This window comes from Magnolia sinica, chromosome 16 (assembly GCF_029962835.1).
Source record: "Magnolia sinica isolate HGM2019 chromosome 16, MsV1, whole genome shotgun sequence".
Taxonomy (NCBI): domain Eukaryota; kingdom Viridiplantae; phylum Streptophyta; class Magnoliopsida; order Magnoliales; family Magnoliaceae; genus Magnolia; species Magnolia sinica.
In genome coordinates, this window is record NC_080588.1 from 23,621,087 (window position 1) to 23,642,308 (window position 21,222).

Below are 21,222 nucleotides of genomic sequence, written 5' to 3' on the forward strand. Positions count from 1 at the left end.
TCAGCACCGCGTATCATCCATAGACCGATGGGCAGACCGAGAGGGTCAACTAGATTCTCGAGGATATACTTCGTGCTTGCATCATCGACTTCTCGAGTAGCTAGGATGAGCATTTGCTCCTTGCTGAGTTCATGTTTTATAACAACTATCAGGCGACTATTAGTATGGCTCCCTTCGAGGCTTTATACGGCAGGTTGTGTAGATCTCCCAATTGTTAGACCGAGGTTGGAGTGCATCGTATCCTAGGCCTCGAGCTTGTGCAGAAGACATCAGAGGTTATTAACATCACTAGGCAGATGATGTGTATAGCTCAGAGCTAGCAGAAGAGTTTTGTTGATTGTCGGCATCATCCCTTGAAGTTCGTTATTGGGGACAGAGTGTATCTCAAAGTCTCACCCGTGAAGGGCGTGGCTCGATTTGGAGTGAAGGGCAAGCTTGCCCTGAGATTTATTGGACCTTTTGAGATCACTGGGTGCGTTGGCGTCGTGGCTTATAGGCTTGCATTACCTTCTCAGTTGTCTGACACCCACAACGTTTTTCATATTTTGATGTTGCGGAAGTGTGGGTCAGATAATATTCCCGTGATTGATTGACAACCCCTTGAGGTCCGTGAGGATGCTTCCTACATTGAGTAGCCTATTTGCATCCTTAATTGAAAGGAGAAGGTCCTCCGGACCAAGGTCATTCCTTTGGTGAAGGTTCAGTGGGGTCATCATTCCGTTGAGGAGGTGTCTTGGGAGTGCGAGGTTGAGATTAGAGAGCGTTATCCCCATTTGTTTGTAGATTGATTATGCTTTGTATTGCATTAATTGTTTATATATATATATATGTATATGCTCATGATGCCATGTTCTCTTCTTCTTGTTGTTTTGTTTTGCATGATAGTAAATTTCGAGGACGAAATTTTTATTAGGAGGAGAGAGCTGTCAGGCCCATGTCCCAGTGACCATTTCATTCCTTAGGATCCCACGGTCCACCCCATCAAATTTCGGTGACCCGTGACCCGTAGATTGCATTTGTGCATGACCCTAAGTTACATCATGTAATCCCGAGTCGACTCAACCTGAGACCTATACCATTTTGACCACGTTGTCGTCGTGGTTCCGATGCTACGTCTCGTGCGCCAATTCGATGCTTAGATCATAAGTTATAGCCCGTGCATTATCATGGCTGTAGACCACACATTGTGGGACCCACCTATCATAATGGTTTCCTAGGCCATCATGGGGTGATGTCATCACCCCATGCTAGGTAATGATTACCTACATGTGATTATAGGTTTTCTCTTCCCCATGAGTCAAAGCTAATGATGGCCTTACAAAGCCATCATTTTCCTTCTCTCTATCTCTTATGTCTCTCTTCCTCCCTCTTTCTTCCTCACTTTCTCATCCTTAGTAAGAGAGAGCTCCCAATGTTCATGAGAGAACTCCCATAGTCCAGTCCCATTACAGCCCAAAACCTCTTAATCCAACCATCAAGATCCCATCTCAACCATTAAATCAGCTCGGTTTTCGAGTTTGAAGCGTGACAAAAGGTGTCATAGGGGCATGTGAATGTTGTCTTCTTCTGATCTTCAAGGGATATATCTATCTGATTGTAGCCCATGAAAAGGGTGAGCTTAACAGTCCTGGGGGGGGGGGGGTGAATAGGACTATGCTAAATAAAAATAAACTTGCTGAAATAATAAATAAATGAGGAAATAAATTCTAACTAATATTGAAAAATTAATTCAAACTTAGTTCTACGACAACCTAGACCCAAAACAAAGTTTAGGCAGAACAACCTTATTTCACGAATAATCATAAGGATCAAGATCTCAAACCAAAGCAAGATCCAACAGAGCTATCTATTACAAGAATTCACCACATTTGCATAAATAAAATTACAATCATTCTCCACATATGCAAAAAGTAAACATTCACCACAAACACCAAGAATAATAGTGGTTTGGTGTGTACACCAATTGTTCTCAAATAGCCACACCTACTGCACTCCTAATAATCATAAACCACGTGATATTGGCTTTTACTATAAACAAGGTTTTCATAGGGTCACCTTAAAACCTGATATAGTTGTGATTTTAAAGGGCTTATCACAACCAAAAACCCCACACTGAGATTTTCTAGCTATCTCAGTCAAAACCAACACATGAGATTTTTTGGCTATCTCAAAGAAACCAAAATGTAAAGAATAGAAATGTACTTATCTTCTCCTAGAAGGCGTATCTCTTGATGTAGTTTGTAGAATCACTTCTCTTGAAGTAGAATGTTCAATGTCAGTCACATAAATAAGGGTTTTAGGTTCTAGATTGATTTTAAATTAATTCAAACCAAAGGCTACTTGTTTGAATTCTTCAAGATCTGGAAGAAAAGCAATTACTCTCTTTAAAGAAAAAGATTCGTGAAAAGAGATCAAGGAATTAAAACAAAAGACTATTTAAACAAAATATTAAAATATTGTGCAATAGCTTGAAGATAGTAGGGACTTCTCTTTCTCTTGATGAAGGTTTTTACTAGCTTGGATGAGTAATTTCAGATTGAGAGAAGGCCTCTATTTATAGGTTGAAAGTTGTTGCTTTGACTCGTATAAGATCTAATAAAATTTTAAATTTTGGGCGTGATTGGATAAAACCATTCTTCGACTGGTCGAAGGCCCTTCTCGATTGGTCAAGGGCCCTGTTCGACTGTCGAGTATAGGCTTTAACTGGTTAAGGGTGCCTGATTTGAGTTGCTAGACTTCGAGTCGAGTAACCCCGATTGGTCGAAAGTCCCTATTCGACTAGTCGAGCAGTCTGCTCGACTGGTCAAGAAAGCAACAGAAATATCCATTTTTTACATTTTAAACTTGGACTGGTCAAAGATTTTCTTAGACTAATCGAGCCACAGCTTAGACTAGTCGAACCTAAGCCTAGACTAGTCGAACTTAAGCCTAACCAAAGTATGAAAACTGATATAAGTTTGTCTTTTGAAAGCACCTAAGTCTAAGGTCTTTCTAGGGTCTATTATACCTGAGAAGACTGAATATTGAAGTTTGAAACTTGTTCTTCTTCTTGTTTCTTTAATAGAACATGTAGTTGATCTTCTACTTGAAGTGTATTGAAGATGAAGCTTAATCTTCTACTTGAAGTGTAGTAGAATTTGAACTCATTTAAGCTTGAACTTTCTAACTTCATGACTTGTACTTCAGAAAGATTTAAGCTTGAACTTTCCAACTTCATGACTTATACTTCAGTAAGGTCTTCATAGTAGATGTTGAACTTGACTGACTTGAGACTTGAACTTTCCATGAACTTTCCATCTTGATCCATATTAATTAGACCATATCATAAGCTATTTTGTCTAAATGAAAATTTTCAAACAAAGGTGTGCTTTATTCAATATAGCACTTACAATCTCCCCCTTTGTCAAATTCGTGACAAAACACATAGTACAACAATTACAATAAAATCTTGAAATTCATGTTGCTGAATTTGCTGCTACTCCCCTTCAATGTGAGCTTCTCTGTGCTTTGTACTTCCCCTTTATCATAACATATACCATTCCAATGCACAACTCCAATAGCCATATCAACATTTTCCATTCTAATTAATCAAATAACATCATTCATTCATCATTCACATTCTATATAGAATGACTAGTATTCTCTCCCCCTTTTTTGTCACAAATTAACAAAGGAAAGAGTAAGCATGTGAACACAACATAACTGAATCATTAGAATAAGAACTAGAAAATGCATATAATTATGTCCAGGAAAGGAGTTAACAAAGTTATCAGGGAGCATAAAGAGAGCATAGTTCAAGAGTTAACAAGCCAAGCACACATATAATTAAAGTTTATACAACCCAAATCAACTAGAAAATGCAGAGAAACCAAACTAATCGAACCCAGAGGAAGATGGAGGAGGTATGGAAGGATTAATCTGGTGAAGTCCTATGGTAATGCGATGAAAATATTTTCACATGCATTTCATGGAAGCTTTGTGACTTTCAACCAGAGTATCCTATGATACCTTCAATTCCACAACTTTCTCTTCTAATGGCTTAAGCCTCAACCTGGGAAGGTTGATAGTCAGGATCATCTGCATCATCCGATTCAAACTCAGCACAAATGTCATCCATGGACATGTCTTTAGGTAAATGTGTGTCCTCTTCTTCTACTTCTTCATCCTCATCTCTCTGGCTAGGTAGGTAATCTAGGTTCATCTTATGAATATTCGTATTATCAAATGGAAGGAGTGCCTCTGGTGCTTCAGTAGGAGGAATGAAAACATTGAAATAAATAGCAAGGCTTGTAATGAGATAAAGAAAAGGGATAGACCCATGGCCAGGATGGATACGAAATTGGATATTTAAGTAACATATTAATGAGGGAAGACAGATAAGAATACCAGATACAACCGCATGTAGAACACGAGACACGAAGGGAGTAAGCTCAGACTTATTCCCGAATCAAGGATAGACATTGGATGTGAAAATGTGATGAATAACTCTATATTTGGGTAACATCTTATTGGCATGGAGGGCATTTTCCAAACTCTATTTGGCATTAACCGACATAGTTTATGGGTATTATCCCTATGCTCAGATTCATACATTCTATCAGCAAGGGTAGAAATGGGTATGCCTTCATCATTAACATTGATATCCATTAACCCTGAAATAAGATGTCGATCAATAGGGAATGTCCCTTCTCTAAAATTAATAGAGAATGTCAGATTATCTAGGGACGGTTCACCTATCGAAGCATACAACCCTTGAGCTATAGAGCGGTATGCTGTTCCGCCCCAATTAAGAATGTTTTCCCAACCAATTGTAGTGAGGATAGGTAAGAGATGGAATGGAGCAATGTGATCTACGTTCACCGTCCTTTCTATGATAATTTCACGATTACGGAGATCCCTAACCTGCTCTAAATCTTCTTCGGGAGATCTTAGGGTTCTCACTATTCATAACCCCAAGTGTAGGGTCGCAATGCAGTAATAATCTCAATGAGACCGAGGTCGAATCCAATTGTAGCAATTAGAAAGCTACCTTGCATGATTCAAGGACACAACTGGAATCGGAGTCCTATCTTATCCAGTTGGCATGAAGAGATTTGTCAAATCTTTGAACTTCTCATGAATCTAATCATCAGTGGATGAGAGTGGTGAGGTTTTGGAAGTGATTCTGTCACCTGACCATGCCCAAGAGACAAGGCAAACAATAACAATTTACCAAACCCACAACTAATCATAAGAGAATTGTGAAAGTTAGGGAGGATTCCATCACCCTACCATGCCCATGGGACGATGGTGAACAACAAGATTTTCTAATTTCACAATCTCAATTCAGGAAAAGAAGATATCTCAAGCTATCACAAATCTATTGTAATTTGAGTCACAATAAACCATTAAAAACTAAAAATATTCCTTCATAATCAAACTAAAATCCAAAAGAGTTTAACAAAACATGAATCAAAACAAAGAAAACATCCTAATCATGCTACGAGCTTCACCTCTTAGCCCTAGCTAAGAGGTTTAGCCAACCGTACATGATTGAATTAAAGACTCTTAAACAACGCAAAAAAGACCAACTAAAGAGGAAGAAGAAGAACTCCTGGACAGCGGCTCCACCCTTTTGCTCCATTGCTCAAACCCTATAAGATGCTTAGGGATACCCTAGGGACCCCTATTTATAGTTTTAGGCCTTAGACTTTCGCACCGAGTTGGAAATTTCTAGAAAACGCTTCAAATTTCCGTAGTCCACGGTAAAATTGCATAACCCTCGACTGGTTGTGGGATGTCCTCGACCGGTCATGGGCCATCCTCGACCAGTTGTGGGACACCCTCGACTGGTTGAGTAGGACAGAAATTTAGTTGTTTTACTCGCTGGAGTTCGAGTCGAGGAACCTTAACCGATCGAGCTTCGCCTAGTCGAGCGGTGTCTAGGACTGGTCGTGCGTAGCTTGGACTGGTCAAGCAGAGGCCAAGACTAGTCGAGGATTACGCAATTTCACTTCAAAACTCCGATTTTCTTCATTCTTGACTTGGCTTTCTTGGATCTTTAGTATGTGCATTCTTCCTTCTTGGTTTCATCAGATCCAATCATGGCTTTGGTGATTCTTGAGCGTTAAATCCATGCCTTTAACATCCTTTTCAATCCAAGCTCTTAAATTCACCTTGCAACACAAACATGATAAAAATAGAACATTAAGCATTATCATGTTAGTAAAACCAAGTAATAAATGGGGTCTAATATGTAATATTTGATCCTCAACACAATCCCCAACCAGCATTTTGCTAGTCCTGAGCAAAGAATGCGAAAATTATTTTGAGAACCACAGGACAATTTCTATGAACTCAAGTGATTTTTTAAAAATAATCTAAATAATAGAATTCTAAGATACATCAGTGTTAAGCATCAACTTCTCCTCAACTCTAGCACTCAGTAAATTTCACAATCTAGTTCAAAGTATTAATCCTCTAATTAGAACAATTCTAAACACCGAGTTCCATGGGTGCATAGTGTAGTCTAAGCTTATCATAAACAAAGATCCAGTTCTCAATTTCCATTATAACATTGATAATCAAAAGAGCATTCAGGATAACCGAAACTTGCCTTACAATTCAGCCTTTTTATTCTTCTAGCTTTTGATTTTTTCATTGATGGCTTTCACGCTATGTCAACCTTTTTAAAGATCTTTAATAGGTAGTTGTTTTCGATGACAACTATTTTTTTAGCTGGGTATTCTTTCTCTCTCTCTCTCTCTCTCTTTGTCAATTTGAACATGATGGACAAATTCCCCAGGTTGGTTCCTTCCATGCTTAATAATCATCAAGTTATTAATTCAATATCAAACTAAAACCTTAATGTGTAAGCTATATTTGACATGTGAAATCATGACTCCATCAATGTTTAAAACTTCTAATCATGGATTAATAATTCAAACTTAAATGTGAAATCTAACAAGTAACTAAATCCAAGAGTCATAAATCACCAACATTAAGTACCTTATACTTCTAAATCATGGATGAACTGCAAAATCACTCGAATTTATAAAATTTTCAAAAAAAATTTCACAACTTTTGCTCAAAGACTAAGAAAACACTGATTAACTTGCCTAATCCACACCCCCAACCTAAAATCTACATTATCCTCAATGTAAAAGATATAAGCATGTAATAGACATGAGACAATGAAAGTAAAGGAGAAGTGATGGAAAAGTAATACCTGAAGAAGGAATTTTGAGGTGTTTCCAATGATCTCAGAGTGAAGATGGGTTAGTAAGAGGACTCAACAGATGATAAGAAAACTATCCTAAATAACATAAAGCCAACTATCCTAGACATAACATAAAAGTAATAAACTAATCCTAAACTAGGAAAGCAGTGGAAAAGCCACTCAGTCATGTCGCAAGGTTCTTCCTCCGGCTAATATCATGATAAATTTCTCAGTAGGTTTCTCAACAAGATCATCTAAAAGACATTTTTACAATAGGCTTGGATGCCCTAGAGCATGAATTTCTAGAGAAATTTATAGACCTCTATAAGACCCGACCCAAGTTCATATGTGTGCATGTTTGCGTGTGAGTATGCATTTCGTTCATCTTGGTCCCCCAGTCCAACCAGTCGAATTCCGGTGACCCGTGACTTTTAGCATTTGCAGTCTTCCTCAAGTCCAGTCATGTAGACTTGACCTGGATTGACCCAAATTTAGTGCCATAGCGACCGCATCGTCACCGCGGTTCCATCGTCGTATCTCATGCGGCAATCCGAGTTGTAGATCATGAGATGTGGGCCATGCATAATTTAGGCTGTTGATCATGATTGTGGGGCCCACCTAGGATTTGGTATAAACTCCTAAGTATAGATTTCATCTCCCTAGCCATTATTAGGGTAGGTAGCTTAGACTAGGTTGCTAGCCCCTACCTATCTAGCTAATGATGATGAGTTCTCTTATCAAGAGAGCTCCTTTTCTCTACCCCATGCAAAAGTGCCTTTTCACTCTTCCCCATAAAATTTCTCTTCTCTAGGGAGAGAGAGAGAGACCATCATATCCCTCTTTTCTAGAAAATGTAATCATCACTTTGAATAAAACTCCCTTTCTTGCTAGCAAATGCATCTTATTCGTCTCTCTTCCTCTCTTCTCCTCATCTCTCCCTCTCCCTCTCTACCCTTGGACATCCCACCTTAATCCCTATTTTATAACCCCTTTTCCCTCTAAAATCCCCTCATCTAACCATCCACCTTCAATATCAACGTTAGATCTTAGAAGCTTGAAGCATAGGGAGTCCATTGGTAGAAGTTTGGTGAAGATCCTTTGAGGTGGGTACTTCTCTAAGATGTAAATCTGATTTCTATAGTGTAGATCTTTTCTTTTCATCATAAGAAAAGTTTAGGACCCACCAATCAATGGTGGAGATCCCACATATTCCCATAGGTGTGTCCAAATGGCCTACCTTATGCATGCATATCCCATGCAAGGGGTCTTCCTCTATGGACCCCCATCATGGTGGTTTGCTTTGATTTTATAGCATGATGGGTCATCTAGACCCTAGATTCATGGTGGGAATGGTATCCTAACTATCCATTTTGATCATAGGCCATGCATGTGCTAGATCCATGTTGTAATAGTAATCAATGTATGATATGTGGTGTGATTGATCTTGGGAGGGCTCAATAGTGGCGGAGCCCTTTTCCCTATGGCTGGATTGTCTTCCTCTCTCTTCTTTCCTTTATTTTTCTGATGTTAGCATTCTAATCATGTATGTGTGGACCACCTTGTGGGCTAATAAAAATCCAGACCATCCATGGATATTGGATGTCCACAATGGTCCATCCTTAGACATGTGGCCCCAAATCCACCTAAATGGGGCACATGCAAGGGGTTTTTGGTGATGGGGAAGGTCTGGATATTTGTGAGGCACACTGGTGTGGTCCACAATGTGATTTTTGGAGGTTAAATCCCTTCTTAAATGATGTTTTCAAGTACATGTTGCTGTCCAAATCTGTCTGAACAGATTTTGGGCCAACTTAAGGCCAGAATTTGGGACTTTTGGTGGGGAATTTTATACCAAATAAAATAGGATTTTTGAAGATGAGTATCCCACCTATAAGCCCCAATTAACCTCATTTGGGTCCCCAAAAGGGTGGGCCAATATGGGTACTTGCTGAATTTTCTGCTGTAATTCCAGCAAGGTTGCAATTTGGAAATGTAAAATTATAAAATAGTTTCTGATCAGGTAGGCCACTTTGGTGGACCCAAAATTGTACTATATATATGATGGAAGGTTTAAATTTAATTTCTCCAAATTTTTGGACATCCAGAGCCAACCCCATTGGGTGTTCAATCATGGTCTATACAGAATTCTGCACTTAGTAGAATTTCTAAATAGATTGTAATTCTGAATTTAATTAAAATATTTTTGAGTATTCAAAAATCGTGAAATTTTGTGAATATGTGGCCCACCCATGGAAATACAACTCTGAAAATTTTAGGGCCATCGAGCCCCTGTACCATACATGGTGCGGCCTGGAGTGGCCCACCAGGGTGGGAGGCCCAGGCTGGGGCGTCCAACCTAGACTGACTGTCTAGACCACTTTGTGGGCCCACCTTAATGTGTTTTATATCCCACCGTTCATCTATATGGGGTCCATAGGGGACTTGATCATCCTCCCCTTCAGTAGAATTTAATTAGAGCCTATTGGATGAGTTTTTGGGCCAAATACCCAAGCCCATAGGACTGCCCACCATGGGACGCCCAACCCATTAGGCTATCGCTGGACGTCCAGTCCAGCAGCATGGCCCATCTGAGTTGTGTGTTCAATCTACTCCCTTCATCTGGTGGACCCCCCTATGACATGTATGGGTCACCAGGAATTAAAATAAACATATAAATCAATTAATTTCTGAATTTCCAGCAATGCCAGATTGTAGGTGGGCTAGAATTTCAGTAATAGGCCCAAAGTTGCTGCCCATAAATGAATGTTTTGGGGCAGCATGGTCCACCAAATTTAGGGATATTATTACACATATCTTGTCTTATTTTTAATTAGATTTTGGGCTTAATTAGTGCATATTTAAGGCCCATTCCAATTGGGATCTTATTGGACTAGTCTTCATAGTTAATTGTTGAGTTTTCTTAGTGTCATTAACTTGAAACTTTCTTGATAAGCCCCTAACCTTTGGGCCTATATTTAATACACTATTGTGATGGGTTTTATGGGCCAAAATACTCAAGTAGTGGGGCCCTTGCTTTCCCATTAAATAAACCCATACTTAGGCCGAGATATGAGGCCCAACTTACTTGTTTTAAATATAAGGATTACCCATATGTTGGAATAATGGGCTGCCCATTAGGCCCACCATAATATGTGGGTTTATGATCTTCATGGTTGGACCTAAACCTTACCTACGGGCCCACCATATTGCTTATGAGTTGGGCTTTATATGTTTGCCCACTAGGCCCATGATTAGTTTAGGCCTTGGGCCTTGATTTGTATTTGGTTAGAAGCGGGCTACCTCTTGAGAACTAGTTGAGGTTGGATGTCCTCCTGGGTGATCTTAAGATAGGCCCATGGGTTTCTCTATGGGTGGATTAAGGCCCACCATAGACCATAGGTCATTTATTTGAGGCTCAATGTGGATGTACGTGGAGCCTACCTTAACATTGTTTGGTCCAGGCAGTCCAAACCTTGGATCACCCGATCTTGGAGGCACTCTCTGCCTTGGGTTGCTACTGGACTCATAGTCCAGTAGCAGGCCCACTTGATCTTTTTCATGATGTATACACGCCCTCCATCTCGTGGGGCCCCCTGTGAGTATTGTTGGCCTTCATGAGATCATTCCCATATAGTTGACTAATTTCTGGGCTTTAGCAGGTCCAAGAAGTTGAGTGGGCTGAAAGTTTAGCAAAGGGCCTTAAATGTACATTGTTATGGTTGAAACTTTATTAGATGTGAGGCCCGCTATATTGAGAACTTGTGTACGTGTTGCATACATATGTTTTATAATCCTTGGGTTTAATTAGTGTATTCTTTTGTGTCACCTTAGTGATCATATGAGGACCCCATCTTAAGATCAGAATTTTGGGACATCCAGTGGGCCTAAAATGGGCAGGGATGTCCCAACTTGGCCCAGCCATACATTGGGCCAACTTCCACCACTTTGATGGATTGTGGACTGAGATAAGGATGGTATTGGGCCCTTGGTTGCTTGCTTAAATTACTAGTTAGTGGGCTGATGTAGTGGGGTCAATTTCATCCAAACTTAAACTTATTTTTTTAGACCACACATTGTGTACGTAGGCTACCCACCAAGTCCAACTTAATGTATGGAATTCTATGGCCATTAAGAATTGGGCCTTGGGCCTTAATTCTCCTCTTAGGGCCCATGTTGTTGAATGTAGTATTAGACCCTTTTTTCTTATGACCCATTTTGAGGGATATATGTATGTAGCCACCTATTTTTATCTTAATTGTGGGCCTTGGGCCTTCTATCCTTATAGTTCATGTTTGATATGCCTTTTGGGGAATGGTGGTTAAATGTCCCCATTATGGACCCCCAGGCCCGGTAGTATCTATGTGTGATTGAATGCCCATCTTAGACTCTTGTTAGGGCCATTTCTGCATTATTTAGTCATGTAGCTTATATGCTTAGTCTCGTGGACTACCCCTGGTAAATGGGCCTCCATTGGAGGTTGGCTTCTTATGGATATTGTCTAAATACTTAGTATTGGTCCCTTCTTGGATAGGAGGAATGTACCGCATTGTATATCACCGCATAACACATCTAGATTCATCTTCATGTCCCATGTGCATCATTGTATACTTGAATGACACTGTGTGTGTGGTTATGATTGTGTCATTGGGCATTGCATGATACCGTCCCCGAAGGACGTAGTATCCCCTCTTGAGCACATTGGATGTTTGGAGTTGATGCATGGTTGATTGTGTGATTCATGCATCTGGCATTGCATAACATATGAACATTATCGCCCTTACTTCATCAGGGTTGTAGCCTCCACAGATACATCATGGATGGCCATGTTTGGACATCGAAAATGTTACTTGAGCATATAGGGTGCATAGGATGTCCATGGGTGAAATTCTCAAAACTTTCATGGTACCAAGGATCTGCTCCAGCGCCATGACCGAGTGGAAATATGAGCGCACGAGGGCCTTATACCTTTAGGCCGTGACTCCCACTGTCTTGTAGTTGGTTGGATTGGGGTGTAGCCTTACCTATCTGAGGGAAAGAGGGCAATAGCTAGGATGAGCTTTACCAGGTCGTGAATGGATCCGCTACCGTCAGGCCTTGCTGGTGATTGGTTGTCCACAGGTGGGTAGTGAGGTCTCCTACGCTCATTTGATTGTGCGGGTCTATAGAGCGGCAATCATTCTGCAGTGTACTAAACCCCGATGATTTCCTTATGATGGAAATATACTTGATATGTGGGTTGGATATGAGCACTGACATTGCTTCACATTGTATTTGCATCAGCTGTATAAGCCTTATATTGCATCGCCTTGGCATGGTGCATAGTACTCATTGCATTACGGTACCCATTGTGTTATATAGCCTTGGTATGGCTTCCTGCATGATTGTACTGCCTTGGTATAGCTCCTTGCGTTCATGACAGCCTTGGTAAGGCTAGTGGTATTGGTATTGATTATGACTCCCTCATGTATTCTTCATCTTCTTCTGAGCATTATTGTCACACACTTTCACTACCCTCTAAGCTTCTATAGGCTTATGCCCGATTGATGCATGCAGGGGATCCTAGGTTGGCGTCATAGCAACTGAGCTTGGATTAGAGTTGTGCCGAGGACCCCCAGTGTTGTAGATCTTCTTCCTACTTCCTTCGTTATCAGATGTATTTCTTTTCAGCTATGTACTTGTAAAAGTTTAAATTTATAGTGGATTTTGTAATGTGTCGTTATTTCTGAAATTTACTTGCTGTGATCTTGGGTATGCTCATTTTAGAAATGGTTATACGGTTATGAAAATCGTCCTTGTAGGATCCCAGGATCGGAACCTGCCTCAGGAGCCGAGAATAGGGTATTACGGAGGTTGTTGCAGGCAGAACCGGCTATTGGGTTCCTTGTGAATCCAGTTACCGAGTCTGGCATGTGACAGGAGTTGGTATCAGAGCAAAGCAAGTAATTTTGAAATAACTTGAGATAACATTGCATATCTACAGCGAGCTTAAGACAAGTAGTGTCCTGACTATGTTTTCCTCATTCCGTTTGAGCCTTCAAGGATTCTAATCCCTAGGTGTCCATCACCTTTGTTCCTTCTATAGACTATGTCGTCTAGTTGAGGTTCCCATAATCGTGACGCCCGGGGCCATGGTGCTTGTGGACATGGTTCTCATTTCGCTCCAGTAATCCGAGTGACTTTTGCTCCACCCTCTGAGATTCCTGTTCCCCATCTTGAGCCTGCCATACCTATTCCTGAGGCTCTTGCCATACCTGTGCCTCCATCAGAGGACAGTGCCACCCTCACTTATCTGACGATTCCTTTAGGAGCTAAGCATCTCCAGTAGTTGATGCAGATCATCATTGATGTTCTTCAGACCCGTCAGCCCATTCCTGAGATGCCCGGACAGGCGGAAAAGGAGCGTGCAAGACCCCTTTTGCGAGATTCGACTCCGCAGTGAGTTCCATTGGTGGTATTTCTACTTCAGGGTGAGGCCGAGTGGACTAGTTCGCAGAGGGATCGTGATCAGAGAAGACACCGGAAGAGGCAGGCCCCCTCTGGTAGCTCCCGGTAGTGTCGACAGCGGCAAAGGTGCATAGACTATCGAGCTAACAGGGCATCGACAGCACATTTAGCACCACCTTTTAGACCATTTACTAGCGTTTTTTATGGATGTGGACAGATAGGGCATCAGAGGCGCGAGTGCCCTCTTCTTTTGCAGCAGCGATGGTGGCTCCTGCCACCAAGACCCCGACAGCAGCTGAGATAGCAGGATAGACCCCCGTAGTGACCACAACAGTAGCAGAGACCGGAGATGCAGAGGGGATAGCCACCTCCCCAGTCACCTCAGTCTTGATTTTGTGTAACTCAGCAGAACCCTTAGTTATCGTTGAGGGTGTTCTCCCTATCTCCGTGTATAAGTCTTGTGTTCTGGTACATCACACCTTTTTGTATCCAAGGGCTTTTGTTCAATCAGACTGCTATAAGAGTCTTCCATAAGGGATTGTCAATATTGACACTTTTTGGGAAGACCGCTATGTTAGAACGATGTTTTGTTGTTAAGGCAGTATTTTTGGTAGGGGATGAAGCACTGGATTGCTAGTTTTGTGGCTGAGTGTGACACATGCCAGCGTGTCAAGGCCGACCACCAGAGACCCCCTGGTCCCTTGTAGGCGTTAAGCATTCTAGAGTGGAAATAGGAGCACATATGATGGACTTCATGGCAGGTTTGCCGAGGACTCAGCACGGTCACGATATCTCTAGGTTATCGTCGATCGTCTGACGAAGTCGGCTCATCTCATTCCGGTGCGTACTTCCTAATTTATGGATCGGCTTGTAAAGGTGTTTATTGAGGAGATAGTGAGACTGTACGACATCCCGATTTCTATCATTTTAAACCGAGACTCTAGGCTTACATCTCAGTTCTGAAGGAGTTTCTAGCAGGCGATGGGGGTTACCTTGCGTCTCAACACCGCTTATCATCCACAGATAGATGGGCAGACTAAAGGGGTCAACCAGATCCTTGAGGACATGCTTAGAGCTTATGTGATTGACTTTGCAGGCAGTTAGGATGAGCATTTGCGCCTCGTCGACTTCGCGCACAACAATAGTTATCAGGCGACTATCAGCATAGCTCCTTTTGAGGCACTTTATGGTAGACCGTGCAGATCTCCTAGCTGTTGGACTGAGGTTGAAGAGCGTCGTCTCTTAGGTCCTAAGCTTGTGCAGTAGACATTGGAGGCTATCGATATTATCAGGCTGAGGATGCGCACAGCTCAGAGCCGGCAGAAGAGTTTTGCTGATCGTCGATGTCGACCCCTCAAGTTTGCAGTTGGGGACATGGTATATCTCAAGGTCTCGCCTATGAAAGGTGTGGTTCATTTTGGTGTGATGGGCAAGCTTGCCTTGAGATTTATTAGACCTTTTGAGATTATCGAGCGCGTGGGCGCTATGGCCTATAGGCTTGCCTTACCTCCTGAGTTATCCGCGATCCACGACGTGTTCCATGTTTCTATGTTGCGGAAGTATGGGTCGGACACTATCCCTGTGATTGATTGATATATGATTGTTTGTATTGCCTTCCTTATATAATGATTGTTATATGATGGTGGTGTTTTGCCTTTTATTTTGTCCTGGATTGGTCAATTTCAAGGATGAAATTTCTTTGTTGGTAGGGAGGATTATAAGACTCGACTTGAGTTCATATGTGTCCATGTGTGCGTGTGAGTATGCATTTCATTCATCTTGGTCCCGTGGTCCAACCGGTCAAATTTCGGCAACCCTCGACTTTGCGGTCTTCCTCGAGTTCGGTCATGTAGACCCGACCTGGATCGACCCAAATTTAGTGTCATGGCGACCGCATCGTCGCTGCGGTTCCATCACCACGTCTCATGCGGCAATTCGAGTTGTAGATCATGAAATGTGGGTTGTGCATAATTTAGGCCATTGATCGTGATTGTGGGGCCCACCTAGGATTTAGTACAAACCCCTAAGCATAGATTTCATCTCCCTAGCCATCATTAGGGTAGGTAGCTTAGACTAGGTTGCTAGCCCCTACCTAGCTAGCTAGTGATGATGAGTTCTCTTATCAAGAGAGCTCCTTTTCTCTACCCCATGCAAAAGTTCCTTTTCACTCTTCCCCAATCTGAATTTTTCTAAAATTTCTCTTCTCTAGGGAGAGAAAGAGCCCATTATATCCATATTTTCTAGCAAATGTAATCATTACTTAGAATAAAACTCCGTTTCTTACTATTCCTTTTTTTAAGAGATTGTATCTTAAATAGACATCAGTGCCTATATCTCTCCCAACTATTCCTTTTTTTAAGAGATTCGCCAATACTTAATTTTTGGTGAAGCCCACCTTGACATGTATGAAAAATTCACTCTAGCAATTGGATGAAAATCCCACTTTGGAACCAAGGCCAAAAAATATAGTTGACTTGGGATTCAAGTGGTCCACACCAAAGAAAACGGTTGGACGACAAACATCCACCTTTGATTTTTATAGGGCTCACTATGGTTATCATATGAAATCCACTCCAATGATATGCCCAAAGTTAATCCTAGGGTCTAAAATTTAGACTCATATGTGATTCAATTGGACCATACCAATGGAAACAGTTTACAAGGAGATCATCACCCTATACATTGTTGCCAGTTACTTAGTCCACTTAAATCAGCGATGATTTTTATGATCTTGGCCTAGCATAAGGTGATGAACTTGGTGGCCGGGTGGATTTTACATAAACATCGCAATGAGACCCATGCAACCGACCATTAAAAGAAATGTAACAAAAGGCAATGGATTGATAATCATATCAATTAATTTGGTAGCTTTTTGAAAACATTTTTTTAGAAAAGCAAAATAATATAAATTTCATATTATTTAGACAGTTTCTTCATCTAAAAATTTTTTTTAATTTGTTTCCCATTTACTTTTAAGGACCTTGAATTGTAAAGAACTTGTTTTTATGTAATGTTGTTTCTACTACTCATGTGATTTGTGCTCTTTATGACTAAGATATTTCAAATGAAACAATGTACATAAAATTGTATTTTTAATTTATTCATATTTAGATGATGAATTTTTATGACAAATAAATTTAAATTGGGTCATGTTTTCCTATATGAATGTATTGGTGGAGAAGAGAGATTTTCAGTAAATTTGTTTCTATTTAAGAATTGATTTGATTATCTGCAGTTATAGTTTTTCCTTCTTTGGGACCTTTCTAACCAGTGGGTGCTAAAATAAGTTATTTTATTATTAGCATCTTATATTCATTGTAATTATATATTGCTGTTGTAATCTACATTGTGACCATGAATAATAATATCTCCCATTATCTTCTCTCGTGCACGTAGGATTGCTACACTAGCAGCCGAAGCACGTAAATATGTGTGTATTTTCTTCTTTGCTATATTTTTTCTTATTTGCAATATGGTATCAAAACGGAAGATCTTGTTGTGATCTAATTCATCATTAAGAAATAAGGAAACGTGTTACTTCCTTTTTTTTCATTTTCTACATAATATATTTTATTGCATGTTTGTCTCTCTATTTTTTTTGTTCTGATCATTTATCCTTTATCAATGGGTGAATCGGATTCAAATCCTAGTTGGTAGCTTTCGTCAGTCCTCTTGAATGGTATTAACTATGTACCTTTGTCAAGGGCTGTAACCTTATCTCTTAGTGGCAAGAAAAAATTGGGTTGCATGCATCTCATTCCTCTCTCTTCCTCTCTTCTCCTCATCTCTCCCTCTCCCTCTCTACCCTTGAGCATCCCACCTTACTCCCCATTTTCCAGCCCCTTTTCCCTCTAAAATCCCCTCATTTAACCATCCACCTTCGATCTCAACCTTAGATCTTAGAAGCTTGAAGCATAGGGAGTTCATTGGTAGAAGTTTGGTGAAGATCCTTTGAGGTGGGTGCTTCTCTAAGATGTAAATATGATTTCTATACTGTAGATCCTTTCTTTTCTTCATGAGGGAAGTGTAGGACCCACCAATCAATGATGGAGATCCCACACGTTCCCATAGGTGTGGCCAAATGGCCTACCTTATGCATGCATGTCCCATGCATGTGGTCCTCCTCTATGGACCCCCATCATGGTGGTTTTCTTTGATTTTATAGCATAATAGGTCATCTAGACCCTAGATTCATGGTGGGAATGGTATTCCAACCATCCATTTCGATCATAGGCCATACATGTGCTAGATCCATGTTGTAATAGTAATCAATGTATGATGTGTTGTGTGATTGATCTTGGGAGGGCTTAATAGTGGCGGAGCCCTTTTCCCTATGGCCGGATCGTCTTCCTCTCTCCTCTTTCCTTTCTTTTTCTGATGTTAGATTCTGATCATGTATGTGTGGCCCACCTTGTGGACCAACAAAAATTCAGACCATCCATGGAGGTTGGACGTCCATGGTGGTCCATCCTTAGACATGTGGCCCCAAATCCACCAAAATGGGGCACATGCAAGGGGTTTTTAGTGATGGGGAAGGTTTGAATATTTGTGGGGCCCACTGGGGTGGTCCACAATGTTCACTTCCCAAGTATAGGGTTGTGATGTAGTAATAAGCTCGATGAGACTGAGGTCAAATCCCAAGGGACTGAAACCTGTACGTTATCTGAAACTAGGTAGCATTAGAACTAGACTAAGATGAAATCTAAATCGATTGTAATTTGAGGAATAATTGTGAAAATTTAATCTAAAACTTAAGGAATTCAGAGGAAGGAAACTAAGGATTCAAAGGATCCACTTGTAGAGATCAGGGAGATCTTATGCCTGCTTCAAGAGCTCAACTGGAATTAGAGTCCATCTTCATCCAGTTAAAGGGTGTAACCATGAAAATCAAACTGAACTTACTTTGATATAGTTTTCAAGAGATGAAAGGTATATGAATTAGAATGGATTCCAACACCAAACCATGCCTAGGAGACAAAGCAAACAACAGAATTAAACTAATTAGCAACCAATCATTGATATATGAAGGTTAGGAAGGGTTCTGTCATCCGACCATGCCCAGGAGACGATGGTGAACAATAGGGCTTCCTGACGTCATAAACATAAAAAGGAAAGGAGCATGCTCAAAGCTATCGCAGACCCATTGTAATTTTAGTCACAACAGACCATTAAAAACTAAAAACATTCTCTTAATTAAACTAAAATCAACATCAGTTCAGTATAAACAAAAGGCACAAGAAAAAAGTCTCCCATTACGCTACAAGCTTCATCTCTTAGCCCTAGCTAAGAGGTTTAGCCATTCATAGACATGATGAGGCTAATCTCAATTAAAAGAAAACATTAATAAGAATAAGAACCCGAAGAAGATGAAGGGAAACGGATGCCTCCACGTCCCTTGATCTCACTCTCACTCTCTTTCTCTCTCTCCACGTCCTCTACTTCCTCCTCCCCCTGATGCTCTCTATTCTCATTTTTGTATAGGCAGGGAGGTCGGTCTGCAGCTTGAGATGGTGTGGAAGGGCTGGAGTCGGTAGAACTCTTTCGCACAAGCATCGGTGGTATTGCGTAAAGAGTTACGTAATCATGAAGTCAGCGCACCCACTCCCTTCTTCCCTTACCTTCTGTCCAAAAGAACAACGTCCCCTGGGGCTTTTTTGGACGAGCAACATGATGGACTGTTTGGATCTTCCAACTGATCAATAATGGTGACCCACCCGTGTTCGTACGCAGCTCTATTTCGCAACAGCGCATCGTACGTACACCGTTGTGACAAATAGTGGGCCTGTGATTGGTATCAGACAAGGGATCCATTCCTTTCATTGGAATGCTCTCGAAAAACCATTCAGGAAGGAATGTTTTTGGACTGAAATCGGTGTGGCCCATAGGATCTTTTATGTTACCGTTCATCTTACGTGCGGCTAAGATCTTCACATGTCTGCTTGCATGGTGGAGAAAGGACATCTAAGCGAGATTAATACCCCCCTCTGTACATAATGGACGGTCCAGATTGATGATTTAGATGAGGGGTGGGCCCCATACACGAAACTTGCTCCTGCGTAAGAAGAAAGATGGGTCAGCTCGTCTTTAATCGGGCCGACTGTCTGGTGCACGGCGACTGTGCGTGTGTTGTGCACATGCACCAAGTTAGGTCCCTCCTTGATGTATATTACAAATCTACTCCGTACATTCCTTTCCTAATGTAGATTAAGGGGTTGAGACCAAAATTGAAGCATGTCCAGCTATCAGGTGAGCCTCAAATCACTGTTTTAATGGCTGATCTGTTAGTTGGGCCACTTCCACAAGGATCCAATCACTGAAATTTGACATGTACGGTTAATTTATGGTCCTCAGGCCATGTATGAAGTTTTAAGCCGAACAGATGGTGGAAACCCTGTGATCTTGCATTCTGGTTGACTTTCAGGCCACTTGAGCTTCAGTTTCTCGATTTTCTCGGATATCTGGCGTGTAAATCCGTCGATCTTGGTCCCCTGGGGTCCGTCCCATGCTCTGGTGAATTCTGAGCATTAAATCTCAGCTTTTAGCACCTTATTTCAATCCAAGCTCGTAAATAGACCCTGCATTACTAACATGATTAAATCGGGCTGTTAAACAGTACCATGTTTGTTAATCTAGGCAATAGCTGGGGTCTGATATGCAATATTTGATCCTTAACCTAACCCCCAACCAGCATCTTGCTAGTCCCGAGCAAATTATGCGAAAAAATAAGTTGAGAATTATAGGACAATCTCTAAAAACTCGAGCGATTTTTGAAAACAATCAAGATACTAGAAGTCTAAGATTCGTGAATGTTGGGCATTACGTTCCCTATACTCAATTCTCAGTAGACTTCATAATCAGATTAAAGTATTAATCCATCAATTAGAAAAAATTCTAAACATTAGGATCCATGAGTGTATAGTCTAATCTCGGCTTATCATCATTAAAATTCACTTCTCTATTTCAGGATATCATTAGTAACCAATAAGAGAATTCATGATAACTAAAACTTGCTTCATAGATCATCTTTTCATTCTTCCAGCTTTTGATTTTTCCATTAAAAGTAATGCCAAGAAGGGGAATCAAATCCTCACCTATAGGGAGCAAACCTATGGTGAAGACGTACACCCAACCCTTTTCACATATCATCCATGGGGAATCAAATCCTCACCTACAGGGAGCAAACCTATGATGAAGATTATTCGCCCAACCCTTTCCAAAGGTATCTGTTTTTTTTTATGCTAGGTATTTTCTTTTTCTTTAATTGATCATGACAGGCAAAAATTTTCCAGGCTGGTTCCTTACATGCTTAATGATTACCAAGTTAACCCTTCAATATCAAACTGAAACCTTATTGTGAAAGCGAGATGTGACATGTGAAATCATGACTCAATCAATGTTTACAACTTCTAATTCTAGATTAACAATTCAAACTTAACTATGAAATCTAATAGATAACTGAATCTAAGAGTCATAAATCCAACATTACGTAGCTTATAATTCTGAATTAAAGATGGCCATCAAAATCACTTCGAATTCACAAGAAATTTCAGAAAAATTAAAAACTTTTCATAATTTTTTTT